The sequence below is a fragment of the Amphibalanus amphitrite genome, unplaced genomic scaffold (genome assembly GCF_019059575.1).
Source record: "Amphibalanus amphitrite isolate SeventyFive unplaced genomic scaffold, NRLGWU_Aamphi_draft 000270F_arrow, whole genome shotgun sequence".
Classification (NCBI taxonomy): Eukaryota; Metazoa; Arthropoda; class Thecostraca; order Balanomorpha; family Balanidae; genus Amphibalanus; species Amphibalanus amphitrite.
In genome coordinates, this window is record NW_024881765.1 from 595,428 (window position 1) to 609,023 (window position 13,596).

Below are 13,596 nucleotides of genomic sequence, written 5' to 3' on the forward strand. Positions count from 1 at the left end.
CCGCCCCCCCCCCCTGAGGTTTTTCGCGAATAGCGGGAAAACCGCGGCGCGTAGCGCCGCGAAATTTGGTATGACTATAACCTCATCAATTTTACACATGGTGTGCAAGTTTGAACCTCCTACCTTTTAAGGTCAGGTCACCAGGTCACTTTGAATGACCCAACCTCAAGTCACTTTTTTGCAACTTTGTCACCGTGCCAGAGCTACAGTAGATGTCGGAGGCCTTTGAAAGTCGCAGGATATTATAAGGTCATTAGTAGCTACAATTTGTATATCTCGGAATTTTGATATCGGTGACCTAAGGTCAGGTCAATTTCTCGACCTCCCCATTATAAGTCAATGGGGGAAAAATCAACTCCCTGTTTTTACCACTAAAACGGGTCGGAATGGCCCCATATACCATACATGACTTCATATACGATCAACCTTCACTACCTTGAGGTCTGTTTTGCTGTTGGGCAGCTGTGAGGTCATGTGACGTCATTAAAGGTCACCAAAGGTTTTTGGCCAATAACTCCGTACAGGAACAAGATACAGACGCGTGGATGGTCTCATTGTGTTCAGCTCGTCAAGACGCATCGAATGATATACATGATGACCTCGAGGTCACGTGACCTGAGGTCAACCTTTGACCTTGACCTTTCGAGGTCAACATATATATCATTCGATGCGGATTGACGAGAGGATCACGATGATGCCCTTAGTTTGTTCCTATCTTGACTAATTCGAAAGTTATTCGAGAAAAACTCTCCATATCTAGCGCCGCCATTTTGACTTTTTCGACCCCTGTGACGTCATCTTTGACCTGACCTGAAAATGACCTTAGTAAAAATTGTAGATCTTGGCCGTGCCTATCCGATGCCGTTTACCGCTTGTCGCTATCTTGCTTCGTTCTCGAGATCTCAGGGGGGGGGGGCGGTCATCCGCCCCCCCCGTCGGTGCGAAGTTGGCGCAGACCCCCGTCGGTGCGCGGGTTAAGAGTGACGTTCGTCCAAAAGAGGGTCCTTTTCATTTTCTACCATTGACATACAGTGGAGAAGTCGAAAAATTGATCTGACCTTAGATCAACAACATAAGAGTTTCGAGATAAACATTTTTACGTACTTTTGCCCCTATCAAATGCTGAAAGTTTCAAAGCGCGATCCGTCACTCGGTGTAGCTATGGTATGTATTGAAACGTTTTCTGAGGTGAGGTAAGGTCACTTGACGAGGCCTGGTGACCTGACCTTGAGAAAACTTGGTTTGATTTTTTTTTTACACGTGCAGAAAGAATGTATGATGAGATGTGCCAAACGCGTGGTAACTCGAAAAATGTACTTGGAATCAAAACACTTTTGAACAAAACGAACTATAGATGCACCGAAAATGTGCTAAGCGTACAGTCTGTGTTAAAAGTACCGCGCAAAGTGACGGTGGATCCATCAAGCCTGACCGAGGAAGGGCCTGCTATAATTTGAAAGTGACCGAACCAATTGACCTGGGGAATGCACGAGGATGTCAATTGCTTCGGTGACTCAAATTATAGCACGGGCGTAGGAACGTCATGAAAAGTGGGTGGGCCACCCTGTCAAGGGGCCTCCTTTTCCAGGGGGCCTCCTATTTTCAGGGGACTCCAACTTTTGCCTCGTCCTGCTGGCTGCTTTCAAGTGTGACCTCCAAATCTAGCTTCTGAGATCGGGCAGATGTACCCAGGGGCGTAACCGTTTAAGCGAACAGTGCGGAAAGTCCGCACCATTTTTAAAACATTTTTTTTTTAGAATCTTTTTGCCGCAAACGGCGCATGACCCACGTCTGTCAGGACAGCCTCAGATTCAGATTCACATTCAGAATCACATTCGGACCCCCTTAGATTTTCATAAAAACTGGTCCATGTGTACAGTTTTGGACGCTGATTCCAATGGTGAAGTCTGTTTTTCGCCACATATTATACTTTGGCCCCTAGAGGCATTCAAAGTTTGTTTTAGGGGAAGGGGGACCCCCTTAGATTTTCATAAAAACTGGTCCATGTGTACAGTTTTGGACGCTGATTCCAATGGTGAAGTCTGTTTTTCGCCACATATTATACTTTGGCCCCTAGAGGCATTCACAGTTTTTTTGGGAAGGGGGACCCCCTTAGATTTTCATAAAAACTGGTCCATGTGTACAGTTTTGGACGCTGATTCCAATGGTGAAATCTGTTTTTTCGCCACATATCATACTTTGGCCCCTAGAGGCATTCAAAGTTTTTTTTGGGGGGGAAGGGGGACCCCCTTAGATTTTCATAAAAACTGGTCCATATGTACAGTTTTGGACGCTGATTCCAATGCTGAAGTCTGTTTTCGCCACATATTATACTTTGGCCCCTAGAGGCATTCAAAGTTGTTTGGGGGGAAGGGGGACCCCCTTAGATTTTCATAAAAAAACTGGTCCATGTGTACAGTTTTGGACGCTGATTCCAATGGTGAAGTCTGTTTTTCGCCACATATTATACTTTGGCCCCTAGAGGCATTCAAATTTTTTTAGGGGAAGGGGGACCCCCTTAGATTTTCATAAAAAACTGGTCCATGTGTACAGTTTTGGACGCTGATTCCAATGGTGAAGTCTGTTTTACGCCACATATTATACTTTGGCCCCTAGAGGCATTCAAAGTTTTTTGGGGGGAAGGGGGACCCCCTTAGATTTTCATAAAAACTGGTCCATTTGTACAGTTTTGGACGCTGATTCCAATGGTGAAGTCTGTTTTTCGCCACATATTATACTTTGGCCCCTAGAGGCATTCAAAGTTTTTTGGGGGGAAGGGGGACCCCCTTAGATTTTCATAAAAACTGGTCCATGTGTACAGTTTTGGACGCTGATTCCAATGGTGAAGTCTGTTTTTCGCCCCATATTATACTTTGGCCCATAGAGGCATTCAAAGTTTTTTTGGGAGAAGGGGGACCCCCTTAGATTTTCATAAAAACTGGTCCATGTGTATAGTTTTGGACGCTGATTCCAATGGTGAAGTCTGTTTTTCGCCACATATAATACTTGAGGAGGCCCATGAGACCATCAGTCTCATGGGCCTCCTCTGGCTAGTATAAATATAAGGGCCTGTCAGACCATCAATCCTAGGGGCCTCCTCCTAGGGGCCTCCTCTGGTTAGTATAAATAGAAGAGCCTCTCAGACCATTAATCTCAGGGGGCTCCTGTGGACAGTACAAATAAAAGGGCCTCTCAGACCATCAGTCTCCGGGGGCCTCTCTAGAAAAGTGTAAATGTGGATAGAGGGCCCCCTCAGATTCATTAGGAGTGGACCTCTCTGACTATAAGTCTCAGGGGCCTCTTGTGGCCAGTATGAATATAAGAGCCTCTCAGACCATCGGTCTCAGGGGCCTCTTCTGACTAGTGTGGATAGAGGGCCCTCCCAGACCACCGGTTTCAGGGGCCTCCAGTGGCCAGTTATATGAACAGAAGGGCCTCACAGCCATCAGCCTCGGGGGCCTCTTCTGACTGGTGTGAATATGAGGGCCTCTCATACCATCAGTCTCAGGGGCCTCCTCTGCCTAGTGTGAACATAAGGGCTTCTCAGGCCATCAGTCTCAGGGGACTCTTCTGACTGGTGCCGGATTGAGGGACCTCCCAGACCGAAGTTTTGGGGGTCTCCTGTGGCCAGTATGAATAGAAGGGCCTCTCAGTCCATCAGTCTCATGGGCCTCTTCTGCCTGGTGTGATTATAAGGGCCTCTCAGGTCATCAGTCTCAGGGGCCTCCTCTGACTACAGTGTAGATGGATAGGCCTTCCAGACCATCACGGAAAAGAAACGGCGGAAAGAAACGTGACGTGCAGCGAATGGTGGCCTGTATGGAGAACGCCTTACACCGTATGTATCAGTGGTTTTGTGCTAACGGCATGATGCTTAACACAGCTAAGACACAAATGGTCGTATTAGGTACGCCAGCGATGCTGCGCGACCTGCCCTTAGTCTCCCTTCACTTTTGTGGCACTGTTGTTGCTGAGTCGCGAGCCGCCAAGAACCTGGGTGTTTACGTTGACCGCCATCTCAACTATGAAACGCACATCGACAATGTAACTAGAAAGTGCACGGGCATTCTTATTGCTCTGACTCATGCACGTCACGTGATCCCAAGAGTGACACTGAAATGCATTGTCGAGGCACTTGTCCTTTCCGTGTTACGGTATTGTTTGTCAGTGTATGGTTCGTGTGGCATGACGCAGCTTCGACGTGTACAAAAACTTGTCAACTTCTGCGTTCGAGTAGTGACGGGCAAGAGGCGATATGACCATGTATCTCAGTCCCTGGAACAACTGCAGTGGCTCACTGCTGAACAGCTTGTGATATATCACACTGTGTGTGCGGTCGAGCGGGTTATAGTTTCAGGGCAGCCTGAAAGCATCATGGCGACTATTGGTCTGCGGGCTGATCAGCGCCACAGCCATAACACGAGGCAGGCCAGCCTGTACACGCTCCCGACCAGGCGCGGATACAAGGGGGGGGGGCCATGGGGGCCATGGCCCCCCCCCTTGGCCGATTTTTTTCAAAAATAAAATAAAAAGTTAAAAAGTTAAAAAGCTGAAAAGGGGGCCTCCTGAAAATAAAGTGGCCGAAATCCGATGAGTTTTTTTTTAACCTACCCACTTAGTTATTTCTTAGAAGACTAGCTGAGAAGACTTCTTTGTTAGAAGATTGGTAAAGCTTTTCATAACTTGGAGGTCTCTTATACTCACAGAGATGACCACTTTTACAGGGCCTCCTAACCTGCACAGAGGGCCTCCAAGCCTGCACAGATGTTGAGATGTTGCCTGAACAGCTAGATTAGCTCAATAGACGCAGTTTTTTTTTGGGGGGGGGGGGGGCCCAACAAGTGGGAAGATGGGGCCTCCAACAGTTGGGATTATGGGGGGGCCTCCTGGTTTCTAATGGCCCCTCCCTTGGAGATTTTCTGGATCCGCCCCTGCTCCCGACTATCCGAACTGAGGCAGGGAGGAGACGGCTGTGCTACCGAGGAGTAGGGCTACTGAACAGTGTCGGTGTGGAGCCCCGAACGTGCGGGTTCCGTTCTGCGGTCAGACGCGCTGTTAAGTCGCAGTAGGGTATCCTGACTTCATCATGTGCGTGATTGTAGCTGCCAGCTGGTATGTCTGTTTCGCTGTGACCACAAAGTTTTAATTCGCTTACGTGAACTAGTGAAAAGCCATTGTTTTATAACCCGCGCCCAGATGGGGTCTGCCGAGCAACGCGGTCTGATGGGGGGGGGGGGAATTTTGGCCCCCCCCCTCAGATCTCGAGAACCACGCAACATAGCGACAAGCGGTAAACGGTGTTGGATAGCCCCAGCGGGGAACTACCTTGTGACCCAATTTCATTGACCTCGGTCAAACCGATGACGTCACAGGTCAGGTCAAAGGTCGAATTTTCACCGTTTACAGGCATTTCAAGAAATGCGTTGTAAAATCGAGTAAAATGCATTTCATTGAAAATCATCGATGGAGAAATGTTCTTCAAACACATATTTTGCTATTTGAGGTCACTGATACCAGGTCAGGTCACAGAGGTCAGGTCACTGGGGGGGGGGGGGTCACAATATGAAAGTGTCGTGTGATACATGTTTTATGGTCCATTTTACATGACAAATGCGATTATGTGGGTCAGACAGACTTTAGGGCCAGCTTAGGTCACGTTTTGGTCAAGGTCAGGTCAAGGTCAGGTCAAATTAGGTCAAATTTCAAAGTTGATATTTTTGCATAAAATGGGTATCGATTCGATGCAGCTCGTCACGGGGAGTTCAATGGTGGTCTCCGTTTTGCGCTACGAGGTCTAGAATTGCTAAAAATTGAGTTCAAAAATTTGACGTCATCAATTTTTAACAGTTTTTTCGCTATAACTTGGCCAAAAAAAGAGGTATCGATCTAAAATTTGGTATGTATATCGAAGAGCGCAGGGACTATCACATATATTCCGTTTTTTCGAAATTCGAAAATTTTTTGGATTTTTTTTTAGTTTTTTTCTAAAAAAAAATCAATTTTTTATTTTTGGGGGTCAAAATCCCAAAATTTCGAAAATCCGAGATAGCAGTTTTGTAGCGCCGTCTTTTCTCTACACAACCACATAAAGAAGTTTAAAATGGCTTGTTAACTGTAGAATTGGTGAGCGTTTCAAGATGTCATGTTTTTTGCTCATTTTTGCTCGAACATGACCTCAGTTTGACCTCAATAACTCCTGACCTGAGGTGACCTGTGACTTGAAATTTTGTGTCAAAGTGTCAAATTGATGCCCGGTAAGGTACCCAAAATTTGGCGGCGCCGCTATTTAAGAAAAACCACCCCCCATCAGGGCGCGGGATAATGGATCTTGTTCGAATACATCTATCTATCTATCTATCTATCTATCACTCTCAGGGGCCTCTTCTGACTATTGAGGATAGAGGGGCCTCCTCTGACTAGTGAGTGTAGGGGGCCTCGGCTAGACCGCCAGTGTCAGGGGCCTATTCTGACTAGTGTGGATGGAGGGGCCTCCCAGATCACCAGTCTCAGACCTCTGACTAGTGTGGATAGAGGGGCCTCCCAGACCGCCAGTGTCAGGGGCCTCCCCAGACCAGTGTGGATATTGGGGCCTTCTCAGATCCACTAGGGCCTCTCAGGCCATTAGTCTCAGGGGCTTCGACTGACAAGTAAGAACAGAGGGCCTCCTTGGATCCATCACGGCCCCTTGGAGTCCGTGCGTGGGGATTCGTGGAACTTATTTTTACCGAGTTTGTTTATTCTGGAAGGTGACGACGTCCTCTCAAATCGAGACGAGGGGCCTCGAGTAAAAAGTGGGTGGGCCAAAACACATGGTTGCCCCCCCCCCCCACCTCGAAAAGTGGGTGGGCACTTGCCCACCTGCCCCCCCCCCCCTGTTCCTACGCCTATGAATTATAGCAGGCCCTTCCTCGGTCAGGCTTGATGGATCCACCGTCACTTTGCGCGGTACTTTTAAGACAGACTGTACAGTGTACACATAGATTCGCATCGGAATTGGCCGGTCCGGATCTGCTTCTCAAATCCCAGATTGGTATGCATAACTGGCGCGGTTGCAGCAATCTACTACACAATTCCCTTCGTAACATCCTTAAGCTAATACCACAGGCTAAAAACCGCGCCGAGACGTTCACTTCAAACTGGCGGCAATCATGGCGATTTTTTGTAAGCCGCAAAGGGAATAGTGCTGCCATATGCTGCCAAAATGGGATCGGCCTCTCATTTTCTTTCCGATCCAGGATTACCCGATACGATACCAAACGCGAAAAAGGCAATTTCCATGGTCGTCTGAATCCCGATTCGGATCAAATGCGGAATCAGAAGTGTCATGAAAACGGGGCTATGATCTCTATGCCCAATAGTGCACTTGATACATGGTTCGCCGAGGCATCAACCACCTGCAAATAACCCACCGCACATTGCACAAAAACCATGAACATAAAACCCCCAATACATAATACCTAACAAAGCTACCTTGATTTCGACATCAGCTGTCGCCGCGCTCCCACGGCAGACCCGCTGCGCAGTGCTGGCTATCAGCTGCAGAGCTACACTCCGGGACGGGTATAAGACGGCCGGGCCGCGGCGTGCCGCCGATTCAGAAGCCGACCCCGCGCGGCGCCGCACCTCGGATCGACGCACCGGACCGACTGGTGTCCCGACATGGCCGCCGGACCCTGGCTGTGGCTCGTCACGGTGAGTGTGACGGCCGCCGTGACGTCTGCCGGCTGTCCCTCCAGCGAGTGGAAACTCAACAACGGCTACTGTTACTGGGCCTCCCCATTTAACGTTGAATGGACTTCGGTAGAACTAGCCTGCTACAATGAGAACCCAGGATCAAACCCAGCGTCCATTCATGACATAATTGAAAACGCCTTCGTATTCGAAACCGTCCTGCATGGCTGGTACGGCTGGATTGGCTATGGACGAAATCATGCAACAGACAATCCGTGGTATTGGACTGATGGAACGGCCAACAACTGGACCAACTGGTGCAGCGGCGAACCAAGTGGTTCGGGGTTAAGATATGGCTTCATGAGTCCCCATAACAACGGCTGCTGGTCGACAATAGGCTTGGAAAGCTACGCTCATGTCGTGTGCAAAGTCCCAGAGAGCTAGCCTAGCTCGCCAAGACCGTCACCAGCCCGGCTGTCTCCAGTCCAGACAAGGAGCTGCGAGTTCCTCCTCCCGTGCTGCGCCCTCAGACCACCCCGACCCCACACAGCCCCGGCCCCAGGGAGACTGAACAGGACCTGCTGTCTGTTCCACAGCCGTCCACCATTCTGACACCGGAGGAAATGTGAAATACACTGGGGTGGAATGTCGATTGCTTGGTTGGGTGTAGTCTCAGATGTAATGGAGCTGGTTAGAGACGCTGCGTTCATTCGCACGTTCGTTACTGAATACTCAGAGGTACTCACGAACAAATTAGTGATGGGCCGGGAGTACTCACCAGGGCTATCGGTTCTCACCGGCGCATTAGTGATATGCCATCAGCCGCAAAGTGATGGGCTAGAAGCACTCACTAGATGACGGATACACCAGATGACTCATACACCATGACCTCGATGACGGTTTCTCCTCAAATATGTAAATACTCGAACTTCTCGCTCGGTCACATGACCTCAAAACTATGGGAGTTAAGGGAGGCACTTTTCATTCAGTTTTCAACAGACTTATTTCAAACGATGTTGGATTGTTTGACTTTCATACCATTTTTTTCCTCTCTAACCAATAAGGACTTCCCTAAATGACCTTAGATCAAAGCTAGCGATCGTTCGGGGTTAGCATTATCTGCATGCTATAATTTCAATCATTCACCCCGAAGTCTCAACGTCAAAGTTTGAACGAAATCGTAAAGTTAATACGAGGCAAGAGAAATACTAATGCACTGTACTAATGCACTTCCTCTCAGGAAGGTCACTTATGGTGACCCTGTGACCTGATCAAAACCCTCGCCGGAACGGCCATTTTAATAACGCAGACCAGTAGAGCGTTGATGCGATTCTTTTTGTCATAGGCTCTTATGGTACTTAAAAGCGCGAAATTTGCGGTGCAGGTGGATCATTGTGGCCCTTGGAAGTCTCTTCCTTACGTAGTTTTTGTTTGCATTTTTAGAGATGCAATGTTTCTGTTTCAAAATGTAATGGCCAATCCGTACGAGCAGGGTACGGTATAGGACCCACGACTCTGTACCTTTAGTTCCAGAGTGCGTGTCGGCTAACAGAAGAGCCCAGCTGCAGCGGCCGATTCAATAAAGCTCGGTAGAAATTTTACTTTAAGGTGTATTTTACGTCCCAAGAAACTACAACCTCAAGAAGTGTGTGGCTTTATTTGCATCGGAGGGCGCATCATGCACCAGTTGTATGTTTTCGTTTGTTTGGGACTGTCTACGAAAATCATAGTTTATAACATTATATGGTTACATCTGCATTCGCCTTATAATACTGTTTGGTTAAAAATGCATCCAAGTTGGTGTAAAACTGCCTCAGTCGCATTTGTCATCCTTCTATGAAATCGGCCGCTGGTGGGACATCGCTACACACCGGCCTATAAAACATAAAACAAAATACCAATAAGGCTTAATTTGAAACCCACCACTAAAAACAAAATTGAATAAAAGTGCTTCAATGCCGCCATTCGCCGCCGCTCCCACGGCAGCCCGCTGCGCAGTGCTGGCTATCAGCTGCAGAGCCACACTCCGGGACGGGTATAAGACGGCCGGGCCGCGGCGTGCCGCCGATTCAGCGGCCGACCCCGCGCGGCGCCGCACCTCGGATCGACGCACCGGACCGACTGGTGTCCCGACATGGCCGCCGGACCCTGGCTGTGGCTCGTCACGGTGAGTGTGACGGCCGCCGTGACGTCTGCCGCCTGTCCCTCCAGCGAGTGGAAACCATACAACGGCTACTGCTACTGGCGGTCACGAGTTGCTACTAAATGGATGTCAGCAGAACTAACCTGCGACACAGAGTACCCCGGATCACATCTTGTGTCCATCCATAACATCATCGAGAACGCATTCGTATTCGAAGCCGTCATGGATGACCACACCGGATGGATTGGACTTGAACTACACCGTGACTTCTCGTGGCATTGGACCGATGGCACACCCAAAAACTGGACAAACTGGTGTAGTAACGAACCAATCAACACCGAACCACGATATGCTTATATGAGTCCAAGGAACAACCGCTGTTGGTCAACAGTAGACGCAAACGGCTACACTAATCCCATGTGCAAAGTCAAAGAGCTAGCCTAGCTCGCCAAGACCGTCACCAGCCCACCTGCCTCCAGTCCAGACAAGGAGCTGCGAGTTCCTCCTCCCGTGCTGCGCCCCGGGACCACCGCGACCCCCCCCCCCCCCTACAGCACCGGTCACAGGGAGACTGAACGGGACCCGCTGTCTGTTCCACAGCCGTCCACCATTCTGACTCCAGGTGAAATGTGAAATACACTGGGGAGGAGTGTCCATTGTTTGGAATGTCGAGTGTCTGGTTGAGTCTGAGATGTTTCTGACATTAGAGACGCGGTGCTAATTCGCACATTACTGAATACTCAGCGGTACTCACCAGCCCATCACTATCACCCAGCGGACAGCGGTACTTATCAGCAGCTTAGAGATGGGCCAGTATTACTCACTGAACGGCGGACACACAAAATGGCTCACATCTTACTGTCGACATGGCCTGGATGAGGCAAGTTCCCAACTGTGAAACGATTTTGCTGATTTTTTCTTTTTTTTTCTGCTGCAGTATCTTTTTTACAAACTTCGTATGAAATCACTCACCAACAACGTGTTCTCTCTTGCAGGGATAGCGAATGATCTGCCTAATTAAACCCGAATAACGCGGCATACGAGCTTGACTCTAGGTCAGTCATCACCTGACAGGATGCCTTGCATGATTAATCAAACTGTTATTTTTACATAAAAACACCTATAGTGATTTCATCGCTTTTACAAGTACCTATCAAACGTGTTTCTTCAACAACTGGATGTTGTCGTCATGTCTCGTGATCTCAGTTATGTGGGATAAAGAGCAAGCTTGTTCAATTCACCATCTTAAAGTACCTACGATGTTTAGATGGCTTACATAGGAGACGTACAAAAGAGACGCAGTACTTTCTCCTATCACTTGTAATGAAGAGTTTAGCAAGCAACTACTTATATCATCGAAACCGAAGGTACGGGATCAACTGCTCAGCAATTTTTATCCATCCGAGAAGTTTTGATTTTCAGAGGGACCGTCTAGGCAGTAGCCACTGAGAAGAAAAAAAAACTTTCGTGGACTAACTAATGTCAGCTATCTTGACCCGGTGACCCGACCAAAAACCTCACCTGAGCAAACCTTTTCATAACGGGGACGAGCAGAGCGTTGATACGACTCGCCTCACGATTATTTCCTATAAGATTTAGAGGCACGAAATTTGCAGAGCGAGTGGACAACTTGGGCCCATGGGAGGCCTCACATTTTCAGTTTTTGCTTGCATGCTTGACATGCACTGTTCGCTAAATCAAAATATAATGAGCCAGATTCAAGAATCGGTTGTAGTTACTTTACGAATTTACAGAATTGGGTATAATTTACGTGCCGTGGGACAAACAACTCTATCTCTATAAGTCAAGAAAGGTGGAAGCTCCCGGAATGGTCTACCAGGTAAAACATCTCGAATCTCTAGCCTGTCTTATAAAACACGGGCAAAATAACAACAAGGGTTCAGTTTGAAAGGCAGATGGAAAAAAAACGAACGTCTCCATCTCGATTCCGACATCGCCAGTCGCCGCCGCTCCCACGGCAGACCTCCGCGCAGTGCTGGCTATCAGCTGCAGAGCCACACTCCGGGACGGGTATAAGACGGCCGGGCCGCGGCGTGCCGCCGATTCAGAGGCCGACCCCGCGCGGCGCCGCACCTCGGATCGACGCATCGGACCGACTGGTGTCCCGACATGGCCGCCGGACCCTGGCTGTGGCTCGTCACGGTGAGTGTGACGGCCGCCGTGACGTCTGCCGGCTGTCCCTCCAGCGAGTGGAAACTCAACAACGGCTACTGCTACTGGCGGTCACCGTTTAAAACTGAATGGCGATCGGGAGAATTCGTCTGCTACAATGAGTACAGAGGCTCACATATGGTGTCCATTCATGACAACATTGAAAACGCATTCGTATTCGAAACTGTCATGCAAGACTCGTACGGCTGGATTGGACTCGAAAGACCTCATACAGATGACCCGTGGTCCTGGATCGACGGCACACCTACCAACTGGACAAGCTGGTGTAGCGGCCAACCTGCTGGTACTGATTTCCGATATGCCTGTATGAGTCCAGATAACAACGGCTGCTGGTCGACATTAGGCGTAGATGACTACGCTCATGTCGTTTGCAAAGTCGCAGAGCTAGCCTAGCTCGCCATGAACGGAGCCAGCCCGGCTGCCTCCAGTCCAGACAAGGAGCTGCGAGTTCCTCCTCCCGAGCAGCGGCGCCCTCAGACCACCGCGACCCCACACAGCACCGACCTCATGGAGACTGAACGGAACCCGCTGTCTGTTCCACAGCCGTCCACCATCCTGACACCGGAAGAAATGTGAAATACACTGGGGTGGAATGTCGAGTGTCTGGTTGAGTCTGAAATGCCTTTGAGATTAGAGACGCAGCGGTCATCCGCACGTTACTGAAGATTCAGTGGCACCCCTCAGCGAATTAGTGATGGGCCGGGGGTACTCGCCAGAACATAAATGATAACCCGTGGTAGTCATCAGCCGCAAAGTGATGGCATAGGAGCACCATCAAATAATGGGTACACCAAATGACTCACCCGACAACATGACTTCAATGAGAGAAATATTCGTGAAACAATTTCGCTGATTTTTGCCGCAATATTTTTATACATATTTCTTATGAACTTTCTAACAAACAACGTGGTTCTCTCTGTAAGAGGGAGCGAATGATCTACCTAATTCAACCCAAATCACGCGACAAATAAGACACAACAGAGACGCAGTGTTATTTTCTTCTATCACTTGTAATGCTGTTAATGCAGAGTTTAACAGGCAAGACTTTATGTCATCAAAACCGAAGGTACGGGGTACATGTTCAATTTTATCAATCCCATAATTTTTTATTTTGAAAGGAACCATCAATACCTCTCGCGATAAGCCATTTTTTAAAAGTCCTTAAAAATGGCTGAGTGGGTGGATCAATGGGGCACTGAGAAGCTTGGCCCCTGAACATTTTTTTTTTTTCGTTTGTAACTATGTTTGCTATTGAATTGTCCCTAAATCAGAATATAATGAAAAATCTTCAAGAAAATGGTAAAATTAACCTTCGCCCTGGTGGGGGGGGGGGCCATTTTGGCCCCCCCCCCCTGTGGTTTTTCAGCGATAACTCAGAAACCACTTGAGTTAGCGCCCTGAAACTTTGTATAGCTGTTTATTCAACATTTTTACATCATGTCCTTTTTTGGGGGGTTCGGGTCAGGTCAGGTCAGGTCACAAGGTCACCAAAACTGACACCACCTCTAAAAAAGTTCAAAGCTCTCTCAAAGGCACAGCTTTTATCCGATCGATGTAAAATTTACAGTACTTGAAGATGTCACCCAGCT

At 48.6% G+C, this 13,596-nt stretch overlaps 1 protein-coding gene across 9 annotated transcripts in view; it reads right to left on the reverse strand.

The window, feature by feature from the left end:
- The window catches only part of LOC122387017 (AP-1 complex subunit beta-1-like), a 54,781-nt gene that overhangs the window by 14,614 nt on the left and 26,571 nt on the right, over positions 1–13,596 (reverse strand). The gene's annotated exons all lie outside the window — the stretch shown is intronic.